General features: G+C 41.1%; 1 pseudogene; it reads left to right on the top strand.

Annotated features, from left to right (window-relative positions):
- The first annotated feature begins 716 nt into the window (after positions 1 to 716).
- Positions 717 to 5,711, top strand: LOC103206428 (annotated as a pseudogene).
- Positions 5,712 to 10,707: the final 4,996 nt, after the last annotated feature.

Here is a 10,707-nt window from a genome sequence, read left to right on the forward strand (position 1 = left end):
AGTGTCATAGGGAAAAATAAAAAGCAAGGCCTGTGACAGCTTCCTGCGTCCCCCTCTACCCCCCCAGGAAAGGCTCTTAAAGGAACATTGAAAACACAAGGCTTTGTTCCCTCAATCTGTGGTGCTCAGGTCAGGTGGACCCTGCGGCGTGGCTGAAATATTTCAAACAGTCACTCACAAATGTGTCATTTGACCTGCTGTTCTTCCAAAGAGGTATGAAAAATGTATTTCTTGCTGAGATAACTTGAAATCAAATAAACATAATCTCTTTAATTCTTTCTAAATAGTTCCATATTTTAAGTCTAAACACAATAGAACACAAAGCTTCTGGCTTTAAAAAAAAAAAAGAAAAAAGAAAAGAAAAGTTTTTATGTTTTATTATGAGTGTGTGTTGTTGGATTTTTTTTTCTTCCAGTTTGTGTTACTTTGATTTTAAGAGTGCACTTTAGAGTGAGTGCTTCCCCTGGGGGTTGGGGCGCAGGCTTAGAAATAGCATGTGGGAGGGGCACCCTGGCTACCTTTGGCGCTTGTGGCTGCCGGTTACACCAGCCTGATGGGGAGAGAGAAGAGGAGGACAGGTTCTGTAAGGGCAGGGCTGGAGCCCCTGAAGGGAAAGGAGCAACCCAGAAGCTCTGGAGCTCCTGAGGGGGGCCTGCAGAATGGAAGAGGGGAGTAGCTGAGAAGGTAGGAGAAGGTATGGATTCATCCTATACCAGATGAAAGTCTTGCTCCTGCATGTAAATGATAGGTTATCTTTGGAAAGGCTTCAGGTTGTTGGAGATTCAAGCTCTGACATTAGAGAACTGGCTTTAGGGAGGTCTGTGGAAGTTCAAGGGTACTTGGTAAAAAGTCCATCCAAAAGGTAAAATGTGGAAATGAAGGTAAAAATAAATGAAGTTGTTGAAAATTGTGATGTTAAGACTTTCTCTTTGAATACAGAGAGGCAGCCTCTAGAATATAGGAGACAACAACCTCACCTTAAGTGTAGGACTAACGTTCTGGGTTCCATAGTGAGGGTTCAAAATGAAGTTACAGCTGCTGTTCAGTCTTTCTTTAAGGACAAGGGCTTTGTGTATATTCATACTCTAATAATAACATCCAATGACTGTGACGCAGTGCCTAAGGCACTTGACTGCTAGCCAGAAGGATGGCGGTTCAAACCCACCAGCCACTCCTTGGAAGGAAGATTGAGCAATCTACTTCCGTAGAGATACCTCCCCAGAAACCCAAGGAGGAGTCGCTATGAGTCAGATCTGACTCCACGCAGTGAGTTTGGTTTTTGTGAAAGGCTAGAGAACTTCTTCAAGTTGAACCTTTAAGCAAAATGAAGGTATCTGAGGGGAATTTCTTCAATGTTGCTGTTTTCTTAACTTTCTCAGACAACTTTATCTAGAAGTGATATCAGGAACTTTTTCACTCAAGTGTTTACTGAAGTGAGCTGAGAATTCTCAGAGCCAGAGACACCTGGCAGTTTTATATGGTAGAAGCAGAGATCTCTTTTGTTAAAGAGCCTTCAACATTTCATACAGGTAAGGAGGGGCTCTTCAAGACTACCACAATGATGATGCTCTCAAATTGTCCTGAAGACATTGAACTCTGTCACAGTTTCATAGCTTCTGGCCAAAAGGAACATATGCTGAGAAACAATTTTTTAATCATGGCTTATACTAACCTGTGGGGATCCTAAAGCAGGCATCCTAGAACTTTACCTTCACCCTTGAGTGGGTACTGATCTACACACTGGACATGAAAAGTACCTGGTGAAGCACTGTGGCAGCAGAGCAGTCTCTGTCATTAATTACTGATTAGTGCTCAAGCCTTTCTGCATGAGGGATAATGGAGACTCTCCTCAGCACACAGTTGCTGCTGTTGATGTTCTGGTCTCTGCAGTTGGGGAGCTCTTTGGAGGAAGCCTCAGGGAAGAACAGTGCCATGTCTCAGAGCAATAAGTGGCCAGATCAGGACCGATAGAAACCTACCAAAGGTATCTGTACCTTTCTGGATTTGGATCTGTGCCACATGGAGGTTTTGGAATGGAATTTGAATACTACCTGCAATGCATCTTAGGAGTTGACAATATGGGAAAAAAAAAAAAAAAAAAAAACCTCTTTTGCATTGAGTCACTTCTGACTCATAGTGACCCCCATTGGGTTTCTGAGCCTATAAATAAATCTTTACAGAAGTAGATTGCCCCATCTTCCTTCCACTTCCTTCTGGAGCAGATGGTGGGTTTGAACTGCTGACCTTCTGGTTAGCAGTCAAGGGCCTTATCCTCTATGCCATCAGCCCCCCATTGTTGTTGTTAGGTGCCGTTGAGTCACCTCTGACTCATAGCGACCCTATGCACAGCAGAAAGAAACACTGCCCAGTCCCACACCAGCTCCACAATCCTTGCTATACTTGAGCCCATCGCTACAGCCACTGTGTCAATCCATCTCGTTGAGGGCCTTCCCCTCTTTCGTCAATGCTCCACCTTACCAAGCATGACATCCTTCTCCAGAGAATGGTCCCTTCTGACAACATGACCAAAGTAGGTAAGACGAAGTCTGCCCATTCTCGCTTCCAAGGAGCATTCCAGCTGCACTTCTTCCAGGACAGATTTGTTAGATCTTTTAGCAGTCCGTGACACTTTCAGCATTCTTAGCCAGCACCACAACTCAAAAGCATCAACTTTTCTTCAGTCTTCCTTATTCATTGTCCACTCTCATGTGCATGAGGTGATTGAAAATACCATGGCTTGTGTCAGGCACACCTTAGTCCTCAAAGAGACATCTTTACTCTTCAGCATTTGAAAGTGGTCCTTGGCAGCCAATTTGCCCAGTGCTATACATTGTCTGATGTCCTGACTGCTTCTTCCATTGGCATCGAATGTAGAACCAAGCAATGTGAAGTCTTTGACAACTTCAGTCTTTTCTCCATTTATCATGATGTTGCTTATAGGTCCAGTTGTGAGGATTTTTGTTTTCTTTATATTGAGATGTAATCCATGCTGCAGACTGTAGTCTTCAATCTTCATCAGTAAGTACTTCAAATCATCCTCACTTTCAGCAAGCAAAGTTGTGTTGTCAGCATATTGCAGGTTGCTAATGATTCTTCCTCCAATCCTGATGCCATGTTCTTCTTCAAATAGTCCAGCTTCTCAGGTTATGTGCTCAGCATACAGCTTGAATGAGTATGGTGAAAGAATACAACCCTGATGCACTCCCTTCTTGAATTTAAACCATGCAGTGTCCCCTTGTTCTGTTCGAACAACAGCCTCCTACAGGTTCCTCGTGAGTACAATTAAGTGTTCTGGAAGTCCCATTCTTCTCAATGTTATCCATAATTTGTTATGACCCACACAATCGAATGCTTTTGCATAGTCAATAGAATACAAGTAAACATCTTTCTGGTATTCTTTGCTTTGAGCCAAGACCCATCTGACATCAGCAATCATATACCTCAATCCACATCCTCTTCTGAATCCAGCTTGCATTTCTGGAAGTTCTCTGTCAATATACTACTGCAACCGTTTTTTAATTGTCTTCAGCAAGATTTTATTTGCATGGGATATTAATGATATTGTTTGGTAATTTCCACATTCTGTGGGATCACCTTTCTTTGGAATGGGTACAGATATGGATCTCTTCCAGTCAATTGGTCAGGTAGCTGTCTTCCAAATTTCTTGGCATAACCAAGTAAGTGCGTCCAGCATCCTTTTGTTGAAACATCTCAATGGGTATTCTGTCAATTCCTGGACCCTTGTTCTTTGCCATTTCCTTCAGTGCAGCTTCAACTTCTTCCTTCAATACAATTGATTCTTGATCATATGCCACCTCCTGAAATGGATGAAGATCTACCAGGTCTTTTTGGTACAGTGACTCTGTGTATTTCTTCCATCTTCTTTTGATGCTTCCTGCATCATTCAATATTTTGCCCACAAAATCTTTCAATATTGCAACTCAAGGCTTAAATTTTTCCCTCAGTTCTTTCAGCTTGAGAAATGCCGAGTGTTCTTCCCTTTAGGTTTTCTAACTCCAGGTCTTTGCACATTTCATTATAGTAATTGGCTTAGTCTGCTCGAGGTGCTCTTTGAAATCTTCTGTTCAGCTTTTTTATCTTGTCATTTCTTCCATTTGCTTTAGCTATTCTCCGCTCAAGGACAAGTTTCAGATTCTCTTCTGACATCCATTTTGGTCTTTTCTTCCTTTCTCAACTTTTTAATGATCTCTTGCTTTCTTCATGGATGATGTTCTTGATGTCATCTCATAATTCTTCTGGTTTTTGGTCATTGGTATTCAATGCATCAAATCTATTCTTTAGATGCTCTCTAAATTCAGAGGAGATATATTCAAGGTCATATTTTGGGCTCTCGTGAACTTGTTTTTATTATCTTCAACTTCCACTTGAACTTGCATATGAGCAGTTGATGGTCTGTTCCACAATCAGCTCCTGGCCTTATTTTGGCTAAAGATATTGAACTTTTCCATCTCCTCTTGCCACAGATGTAGTCAATCTGATTCCTGAGTACTCCATGTGGCAAAGCTCATGTGTATAGCTGCTGTTTGTGTTATTGAAAAAAGGTATTTGCAATGAATAAGTCATTGATCTTGGAAAATTCTATCATGCTGTCTCCAGCATTATTTCTGTTACCCAGGCCTAATTTTCCAACTACCGGTGATTCTTCTTTGTTTCCAGCTTTTGCATTCCAGTCACCAGTGATAATTACCACATCGTGATTGCATGTTGGGTCAATTTCAGACTGCAGAAGTTAATAAAAATCTTCAATTTCCTCATCTTTGGCTTTGGTGGTTGGTGCACAAATTTGAATAATAGTAGTATTAACTGTTCTTCCTTGTAGGCATATGGATATTATCCTATCACTGATAGCATTGTACTTCTGGACAGATCTTGGAACATCCTTTGTGATGATGAATGCCACACCATTCTTCTTCAAATTGCCATTCCCAGCATAGTAGATTATATGGTTGTCTGATTCAAAATGGCCAAAACCAGTCCATTTCAGCTCACTAATGCCTAGGATATCAATCTTTATGCATTTCATTTCATTTTTGACAACTTCTAATTTTCCTACCTTCATGTTTCGTACATTTCATGTTCCGATTATTAGTGGATGTTTGCACCTGTTTCTCCTCAATTTGAGTCATGACACGTCAGCAAATAAAGGTCCCGAATGCTTTATGTTATTCATATCACTAAGGTGGGTTCTACTCTGAGGAGGCAACTCTTCCCAGTCCTACTTTGAGCGCTTTCTGACCTAAGGGGCTCATCTTCCTGCAATGTATCAGACAATGTTTCTGGGCTATTCATAGTTATCAGTGATGTATCAGACAGTGTTGCTCTGCTATTCATAAGGTTTTCCCTGGCCAATTGTTTGAGAAGTGGATGGCCTCTTCCTTCTTCCAAGTCTGTCTCAGTTAGTAAGCTGCATTGAAACCTGTGCACCATGTTCAACCCTGCTGGCATTTGAGACACTGGTGGCACAGCTACAAGCCTCACAGCAACACAGAAGCCACCACAGTACAACAGACAAGTTTGTCTCCCTTAGCTGTTCCAAAGCTCTCTGCCTTCCCCTTACCTGGATCCCATGGCTCTGTCTGCCCTGGCTTTTCCCCCTTCCTGCCTCTCTCACCCCAAGAGTTCCTTAGGAGCTTGACAATATCAGAGATATTATCCTTTTTCCAAGGTTTACCCATTTGTGTCTTTTATAGCTGGAAGATTATTTAAGGACAATCATCCTGCAACAGACGCACTGCACATAATGCATGCAAGAGATTACATGTTTGAATTTTAGAAATGCAGTACTTTTCTCTCTTTTTTTTTTTACAATTGTAGTTTGGGTGAAAGTTTACAGAGCAAATTAGTTTTTTCATTCAACAGTTTATACACATTTTGTTTTGTGACATTGGTTGCAATCCCCTCGATATAACAGCGCTCTTCCCACTTCCTCCTGGGGTTCCCTGTTTCCATTCATCCTTCTTTGCCGCCTCTTCCTGCCTTCTGAGCTTTGTTTTTGGGCAAATGCTGCCCTATTGGTCTCATATGGTTGACTGCACTGAGAAGTACATTCCTCCCTGGTGTTATTAGTCATTTTACAGGCCTGTCTGTTGTTTGGCTGGAAGGTGATCTCCAGGGGTGGGTTCATTTCTAGGCTTGAAGTATGTCTAAGAGCTGCAGTCTCAGGGGTTCCACCAGTCTCTATCAGACCAGTAAGTCTGGTCTTTTTCTTTATTTTGAATTTTGTCCTATATAGAGATGTAAAAGTTTTCAATATATAATTGTCTTTTCATAATATATATCATGTGAAAAATAGAAATGATTATGATTTTCTCACCTCGGAAACCCAAGGAGGGGTTGCTATGAGTTGGGTCTGACTCAAGGACAAATAACAACAACAACATGATTTTCTCCAAAAGTTGAGGGCACTGCATGAAAAGATGAACTCCCCCAAGAAGATGTACTTGGAGCAAGTAGAATCTCAAATCTGTTACCTCAATTAAAAAGAAATGAAGAAATTGAACTTGATGTCCTCAAAGATCCTTTCAAACTCTAAGACAAAATGAGATAGTATATTTTATTTTGTCTTTAATAATTAGATCACTGTCCTGTGTAACCTCTGAGAAACAACCAGTAGCCAAAAATAAATGTTGGATCTTTAAAAAAAAAAAAAAGTCTACATTTAAAACCAAGTGGATATGTTTCTTTCTATTTGAACACACACACACACACACACACAGATGGTGATGTTGTTATTTGGTTAAATGTACATGTGTGCTTTTTTTGAAGAGTGATATTTTCAAGCAAGGATGGACTTTCTTTTTGGACAGTCATATATATATTAACTATCATTGGATAGACCAGAGAAAAGTCTTTGACGAGGTTTACAACAAATTGCACAGTATTTCTTTGTGTAAAATTTGTTCTGGTCCATTGTTTTTATTTATTGGAAATAATGGTACCCACTCAAGTTTGTAGTAACACTGTCATGGCCGAGGGGAGTTTGTTTTAGGTAGTATATCTATTATCTGCTCCCTCTCCCTTCTTCAAACAGAATCTCCAGAGAGAAAGTTTGAATGTGGCTCAGATTTAAGAAGGAAAAAATAAAAAGAAAAAGCTTTCCTAAAACCTCATTGTGTAGGATATTATTTTAGATTGTTTTAAAATTTTTGATAACTCTTGTTTGTTTGCCCTTGGCATTGAGTGTTGCATAAAATAGAACTTGCCTTATTTTTAGAAGAGAATTACAAGGCTTGGAATCATCACAAAATGTTCTCCTAATTGCCTTCACTGTTTTCTGAGGCAAGCCTAGTTCACTCACCTTTTGCCCAAGTAAGGAATCTTTATCTACTGCTCCCCAGCAGTGGATAAACTTAGCAGTTTGGAAGTGTTTGCTATGCATCACCACCACTAGAGTATGCTCTAGTGCCATAACATCCAGAATGTTTTTTTCTTCAGATAGTTGGCAAGGGTAGATGGATGAAATACCTAGAAAAAAATCTGTCTAATTACATAAGCATACCTGTAAGTGTCTTGAGAAGACTGCATTAGTTCACCTTAAATTGGTGAAGGTGCAACTGAAGACTTTAGCTTTTGTATTAACACATGGCAAAAAAAGTATTAACACGAGTTGATTTTTTTTTTTTCTATTTGAATTAGCTCCACTTAACTCCAATGGAGCATATTGCCTAAGGCACTTGACTGCTAACCAGAAGGCTGGTGGTTCAAACCCACCAGCCACTCCTCAGGAGGAAGGCTGGGCAATCTACTTCCATAGTGGTACCACCTCAGAAACCCAAGGAGGGGTTACTATCACTTGGGTTGGACTCGATGGCACATAACAATAGCTCCAATGGGGAGTATAAGGGTGAGGGAAAAGGTTAATGAGTTCAGCTGCTCACCAAAAGGCTAGAGGTTTGAGATCAGCCAGAGGTGCATTAGAAAAAAGCCCTGGCTTAAAAAAAAAAAAAAAAACTCAGCCACTGAAAACCCTATGGAGCACAATTCTACCCTACATCGGGTCCCCATGAGTCAGAATCAGTTCAATGGCAGCTAGTTAGTGGTAGCTCTAGTGGAGTGATGACAAATATTCTCCATCCATTCACAAACTATAATTTCGGAATGCAAAATGATGCAGTTTATAATACGATGTTGGCTCCAATGCTTGGATGCATAGTGGAATTACTTGGGCAGAATGAACTTTGGAAGGAGTCTTCAGGCAGCATGTCGCTCCCATTTTTGTTTGTTGCCACCATCTTTCTTTCTTGCTTTCTAATCCCAGCCACCATCTGAGTGGCTCTCCCATCAACAAATGTTGGTAAATTCTACAGAATGAGAAGGTTTAGCTTGAATGTTTGTTGCTCTTGACTTAGTCTCTGACAGAAGACTCCTCACCCAATCCTTGGCTACTCCAGGTAGTGGTAAGAGCACAGTCCTTGCATCTCTGTTGGCAGCTGGTCATGCTGGAGGAGAGCACCATGCTTATCATGTGATTCTAGCACATTTTAGCAGCACCTCCTCTCTGCACCCTCTCTTACATCAGAGCACTGTCGTTCTCTTTTGTCTTTATTCCTCTCCAGGAAAAAGCAGATCACTGAGACACTCCTCAGTCCTGTAGCCATCCCCGCTCCTCTTTCTCTTTTGTCTCCAGTGACCTAAAGTCTTGTTGCTGTTGGGCCTTTTTTAACAGCTTCAGATCCAAAATAATTTCTTAGCTCCAGGTATCAATCATTGTTGCCCTAGCAAAGAAGGGCCTCAGACCACCTGTCTTCTAAGATGTCTGAGATTCTTCCTGCAACCACCACATCTAGGGTTCACATTCTCTTTCTGACCAGAAGGTAGCCCATGATCTCTTTCACAAGTGTAACTGAATCTGCCTGCACAGATGGAGGCCCAGCAGCTCAGAGTCCAGCTCTATGGGCCACTCTGAGGCCCACTGACCCTAGAGAGACCACAGCCCAGAAAGGCACCTGTGGTAACCCAGTATGCCAGGCTTCCTTTGCCTCTGGGTGGGTCTGGAGGGATCCCAGTGGCTGTCTAACCACTTGTGTGGTAACTGGTACTCTCCTATTCTATGAAGCTCAATTAGATTTAGAACAGATAGCATTCCCGCCTCCTTTTCAGATGGGTGATAGGGAAGAATGGATGCTTCTTTAGTTGAATATTTCTTTTGTATTATTATTAGGTGCCATTGAGTCGATTCTGATACCTAGCAACCCTATGTACAACAGAATGAAACACTGCTCAGTCCTGTGCCAGCCTCACAATCTTTGTTATACCTTAGCCCATCATGGCAGCCGCTGTGTCAATCCATCTCGTTAAGAGTCTTTCCCTTTTTCACTGACCTTCCACTTTACCAAACATGATATCCTTCTCCAGGGAATGGTCCCTTCTGAGAACATGAACAAAGTAGGTGAGATGAAGTCTGGCCATTCTCACTTCTAAGGAACATTCTGGCTGTACTCTTTCAGGACAGATTTTTTAGTAATTTTGGCAGTCCATGGTACTTTCAGTATACTTCAGCACCACAAGTCAAAAGCATCAACTCTTTTTTAGTCTTCCTTATTCATTGTCCAGCTCTCATATGCATATGAGGCAATTGAAAATACCATGGCTTGGGTTAGGCACACCTCTATGGCAGTGAGTTTGCTTTTGATTTGGTTTAGTCTTCAAAGAGACATCCTTGCTCTTTGGCACATTGAAGAGGTCTTTTGCAAGAGATTTGCCCAGTACAATATGCCATCTGATGTCTTGACTGCTGCTTCCATTGGTGTTGATTGTGGAAACAAGCAATATGAAATCTTTGACAACTTCAGTCTTTTCTCCATTTATCATGATGCTGCTTATTGGTCTAGTTGTGAGGATTTTAGTATTCTTTAAGTTGAGATGTGATCTGTACTACAGGCTGTAGTCTTTAACCTTCATCAGTAAGTGCTTCAAGTTATCCTCACTTTCAGCAAGCAAAGTTGGGTCATCTGAATATCGCAGGTTGTTAACGAGTCTTCTTCCAAACCTGATGCCATGCTCTTCTTCATATAGTCCAGCTTCTTGGGTTATTTGCTCAGCATACAGATTGAATAACTATGGTAAGAGGATTTAACCCTGACACCCTCCCTTCCTGATTTTAAACCGTGCAGTATCCCCTTGTTCTGTTGGAATGACAGCTTCCTGGTCTACATACAGGTTCCTCATGAGTACAATTAAGTATTCTGGAATTCCCATTCTTCTCAATGTTATCCATAATTTGTTATGATCCACACAATCGAATGCTTTTGCATAGTCAATAAAGCACAAGTAAACATCTTTCTGGTATTCTTTACTTTGAGCCAAGATCCATCTGACACCAGCAATAATATCCCTCATTCCATGTCCTCTTCTGAATCTAGCTTGCATTTCTGGAAGTTCTCTATCAATATACTAATGCAACTATTTTTGAATTGTCTTCAGCAAGATTTTACTTGCATGGGATATTAATGATATTGTTTGGTAATTTCCACATTCTGTGGGATCACCTTTGTTTGGAAGGGGTACAAATATGGATCTCTTCCAGTCAGTTGGCCAGGTAGCTGTCTTCCAAATCTCTTGGCATAACCAAGTGAGTGCCTCCAATGGGGCATCTGTTTGTTGAAACATCTCAATGGGTATTCTGTCAATTCCTGGAGCCTTGTTCTTTGCCAATTCCTTCAGTGCAGTTTCAACTTCTTCCTTCAT

This window comes from Orycteropus afer, unplaced genomic scaffold (genome assembly GCF_000298275.1).
Source record: "Orycteropus afer afer isolate SDZICR_OR568_19922 unplaced genomic scaffold, OryAfe1.0 scaffold00314, whole genome shotgun sequence".
Classification (NCBI taxonomy): Eukaryota; Metazoa; Chordata; class Mammalia; order Tubulidentata; family Orycteropodidae; genus Orycteropus; species Orycteropus afer.